Genomic DNA, 4775 nt, shown 5'->3' with positions numbered 1-4775 from the left:
TTATGATTAATAATGATTATATGAGTTGCTGAGGGTGATGGTGGAAGTGCGGTGTATGCCGTTAGCTGAAGGGCTGTATTTGATAATGATTTACGGCTGGTTATGGATTATGTTATGAGCCAGATGATTATGATAAATATTGATTTATGGTTGATAATGAATATTTGAATTTGGATGATTGTATCATCTTGAGTCATCTTTCTTGAAAGTGCGACCCCGAAGTTATGGTGGAAGATGAGAATCCCTTTCCTTGTTCCTCTTGGTATTGTAAAATTTCCTCGAGCAAGATGGTGGGAGGTTAAGATCCCCTTCTTAGTTCCTCCTGGATATATGAGAATGTTCCTCCTAGGTAGACACAAGGATTGTGGTTTTGCCTCACTTGTTCCAGGTTGGTTAGTATAGAGGCTCCTCGGGTGGATGCGTTGGTTGTGGTTTTACCCCCACTTGCCCCGGTTTGTGATAGCTGATGTATGAAAAGTGCAATTATGAGATGTATAAGTGATGATATGGTCATAATGAATGATTATGGAATGTTTATGAATGAATATTGAATGACTATCTGAGATACGAGTTTCCCTGGGTGAAAGCAGTGGCTAGCCACCACGTGCTCCAAGTTGAGACGCGATACTCTGCTGACCCTATGTCGTAAATGTGGTAGGATACTGTGAAAGTTCTTGATGAGCTCGGCCCCATGGAAAAACACCAGTGTGGGTGTTGTATGATTATGATTATGATTATGTTTATGATTAAGAATTACTCGAGTTGGGGATGCGTGACAGAGGGACAGTCCAATGGTTAGCTACCAGGACTTGTCAGGTTGGTTTTGTAACCGACAGATGAAACTCATCAGCCACTAGGACAGGCGTGCATGATATGCATCTATATGTTTGTTTGGTGTGATTTATTTGGATTGCCTAAGTGACTGCATAAACTATTTGCTACCTGCTTTATTTTCTATATATGCCTTCTACTCATGATTTCCTTGCTTGAAATAATTGTGTTTGTGGCACTTTGGTTCCGTTGGTGGTTGGGAGGCTTGGAGTAGTTGGAAAGGAGTTTTAGATAGCTCTAAAGACCCTTAGCTAGTCGCCTATTTTATCTTTATAGGTTAGTTATGTTTTTAAGCTTTAATTATCTGTTGGAAGTTTTAGGATTGCCTTCGGCTTTCCCAGGATATTATATGTCAGATATGTGGACACTATTACCATGCTGAAAATCTCCGGTTCTCACCCATGCGGATTTTGTGGTTTTTAGATGCAGGACGTGAGGCTCCTCGCTGAGGCATGCTGAAAGCTTCTGATATTGCGAAGACCTTTATCTTTTGGGCTTATTTTGGTTATTTGTATTTGCTTAGATACTTATTATCTCCACCTATTATATATATGCTGTATAAACTCCTCTTAGAGGGTATTTTGGAGACTCAGGTTTCGTAACTTTGGATTTCGGTTTTTTTTTAGGTTTTTCCTATATATATATATGTATGTATGTATGTATAACTATGTGCTCGGACCGGTTACATTCGCGAACCGTGACCTGAGCTTTGCTATTCGTATCTTCGCCCTCTATTGTACATGTATCCGTGTCAGCTTACTTTATCGCTTCGTGAGCGTTACGCTTTTCAATTTAACGATTTTTGCTTTATCTCTTTCTTCAAAGGCTCCTAGTTATAAACCTTTTTGGTTCAGCCATGATGGGTGGGTTTGGGAGGGAAAGTGGTTTGAATTTGAATGGTGAGGTAGGTGGGGTTTTATGAAGGATGGATGTGAGTGGTGAAGAGAATAGTGGGATTTGATAGGTGAGGGGTTTTTTGGGGAAGAGGGGTTGAGGTGATTGGTGAATGGGTGAAGAAGAGAGAGAGTGGTGGGCTAGGTGGGGATCCTGTGGGGTCCATAGATCTTGAGGTGTCAAGGAAAATTCATCCCTGCACCAAGTGGCGAGCAAAAAATGCTCTTTATGCCAATTCTGGCGTTAAACACCGGGCTGGTGCCCACTTCTGGCGTTTAACGCCAAATTCTTGCCCTTTTCTGGCGTTTAACGCCAGTTTGGTGCCCCTTTCTGGCGTTAAACGCCCAGAATGGTGCCAGACAGAGCGTTAAACGCCCATTTGCTACCCTTACTGGCGTTTAAACGCCAGCAAGTTACTCCTCCAGGGTGTGCTGTTTTTCTTTCTATTTTTCATTCTGTTTCTGCTTTTTCAATTGATTTTGTGACTTCCTATGATCATCAACCTATAAAATAACAAAGGAAAATAGATAAATATAACATTGGGTTACCTCCCAACAAGCGCTTCTTTAATGTCAGTAGCTTGACAGTGGGCTCTCATGGAGCCTCACAGATACTCAGAGCAATGTTGGAACCTCCCAACACCAAACTTTGAGTTTGAATGTGGGGGTTCAACACCAAACTTAGAAGTTGGTTGTGGCCTCCCAACACCAAACTTAGAGTTTGACTGTGGGGGCTCTGTTTGACTCTGTTTTGAGAGAAGCTCTTCATGCTTCCTCTCCATGGTTACAGAGGGATATCCTTGAGCCTTAAACACAAGGGATTCTTCATTCACTTGAATGATCAATTCTCCTCTGTCAACATCAATCACAGCCTTTGTTGTGGCTAGGAAGGGTCTGCCAAGGATGATGGATTCATCCATGCACTTCCCAGTCTCTAGGACTATAAAATCAGTAGGGATGTAATGGTCTTCAATCTTTACCAGAACATCCTCTACAAGTCCATAAGCTTGTTTTCTTGAATTGTCTGCCATCTCTATTGAGATTCTTGCAGCTTGTACCTCAAAGATCCCTAGCTTGTCCCTTACAGAGAGAGGCATGAGGTTTATACTTAACTTTAAGTCACACAGAGCCTTCTTAAAGGTCATGGTGCCTATGGTAAAATGTATTGAAAACTTCCCAGGATCCTGTCTCTTTTGAGGTAATCTCTGCCTAGTCAAGTCATCCAGTTCTTTGGTGAGCAAAGGGGGTTCATCCTCCCAAGTCTCATTACCAAATAACTTGTCATTTAGCTTCATGATTGCGCCAAGGTACTTGGCAACTTGCTCTTCAGTGTCATATTCATCTTCTTCAGAGGAAGAATACTCATCAGAGCTCATGAATGGCAGAAGTAAATCCAATGGAATCTCTATGGTCTCAGTGTGAGTCTCAGATTCCCATGGTTCCTCATTAGGGAACTCATTGGAGGCCAGTGGACGTCCATTGAGGTCTTCCTCAGTGGTGTTCACTGCCTCTTTCTCCTTTCCAAATTTGGCCATGTTGATGGCCTTGCACTCTCCTTTTGGATTCTCTTCTATATTACTTGGAAGAGTACTAGGAGGGAGTTCAGTAACTTTCTTACTCAGCTGACCCACTTGTGCCTCCAAGTTTCTAATGGAGGACCTTGTTTCAGTCATGAAACTTTGAGTGGTTTCGATTAGATCAAAGACCATGGTTGCTAAGTCAGAGTGGCTCTGCTTAGAATTCTCTGTCTGTTGCTGAGAAGATGATGGAAAAGGCTTGCCATTGCTAAACCTGTTTCTTCCACCATTATTGTTGTTGAAACCTTGTTGAGGTCTCTGTTGATCCTTCCATGAGAGATTTGGATGATTTCTCCATGAAGGATTGTAGGTGTTTCCATAGGGTTCTCCCATATAATTCACCTCTTCCATTGAAGGGTTCTCAGGATCATAAGCTTCTTCTTCAGATGAAGCGTCCTTAGTACTGCCTGGTGCAGCTTGCATTCCAGACAGACTTTGAGAAATCATATTGACTTGCTGAGTCAATATTTTGTTCTGAGCCAATATGGCATTCAGAGTATCGATCTCAAGAACTCCTTTCTTCTGATTCGTCCCATTGTTCACAGGATTCCTTTCAGAAGTGTACATGAATTGGTTATTTGCAACCATTTCAATGAGTTCTTGAGCTTCTGCAGGCGTCTTCTTCAGATGAAGAGATCCTCCAACAGAGCTATCCAATGACATCTTGGACAGTTTAGACAGACCATCATAGAAGATACCTATGATGCTCCATTCAGAAAGCATGTCAGAAGGGCACTTTTTGATCAATTGTTTGTATCTTTCCCAAGCTTCATAGAGGGATTCTCCTTCCTTCTGTCTGAAGGTTTGGACTTCCACTCTAAGCTTACTCAATTTTTAAGGTGGAAAGAACTTTGCCAAGAAGGCATTGACTAGCTTTTCCCAAGAGTTCAGGCTTTCTTTAGGTTGTGAGTCCAACCATATCCTAGCTATGTTTCTTATAGCAAAAGGGAATAGCATAAGTCTGTAGACCTCAAGGTCAACCCCATTGGTCTTGACAGTTTCACAGATTTGCAAGAATTCAGCTAAAAACTGATGAGGATCTTCCAATGGAAGTCCATGGAACTTGCAATTCTGTTGCATTAGAGAAACTAATTGAGGCTTAAGCTCAAAGTTGTTTGCTCCAATGGCAGGGATAGAGATGCTTCTCCCATAGAAGTCGGGAGTAGGTGCAGTAAAGTCATCTAGCACCTTCCTTGCATTGTTGGCATTGTTGTTGTTTTCGGCTGCCATGTCTTCTTCTTTGAAGATTTCTGTTAGGTCCTCTACAGAGAGTTGTGCCTTAGCTCATATGAAAGAGAAGAGAACAAGAAAATATAGAATCCTCTATGTCACAGTATAAAGATTCCTTGAGATGTCAGAGGAAAAGAAAAATAGAAGGAAGATGTAGAAGAATTTGAACTTATCAAGAAAGATGGAGTTCGAATTGTTGATAGTGGAGGAGTGTTAGTCCAAAAGTAGAAGGATGTGATAAGAG

General features: G+C 41.7%; 1 non-coding gene across 1 annotated transcript; it reads left to right on the top strand.

Annotated features, from left to right (window-relative positions):
- Window positions 1–4018: 4018 nt before the first annotated feature.
- LOC112699941 (small nucleolar RNA R71) lies at window positions 4019–4126 on the top strand. Its single transcript, XR_003152872.1, has one exon. It is a non-coding gene; the product is annotated as a small nucleolar RNA R71 (small nucleolar RNA).
- The last annotated feature ends 649 nt before the right edge of the window (window positions 4127–4775 follow it).

This window comes from Arachis hypogaea, chromosome 6 (genome assembly GCF_003086295.3).
Source record: "Arachis hypogaea cultivar Tifrunner chromosome 6, arahy.Tifrunner.gnm2.J5K5, whole genome shotgun sequence".
NCBI lineage: Eukaryota > Viridiplantae > Streptophyta > Magnoliopsida > Fabales > Fabaceae > Arachis > Arachis hypogaea.
Note: the sequence above shows the minus strand (reverse complement) of the source record. Positions and strands in the feature narration are given on the sequence as shown.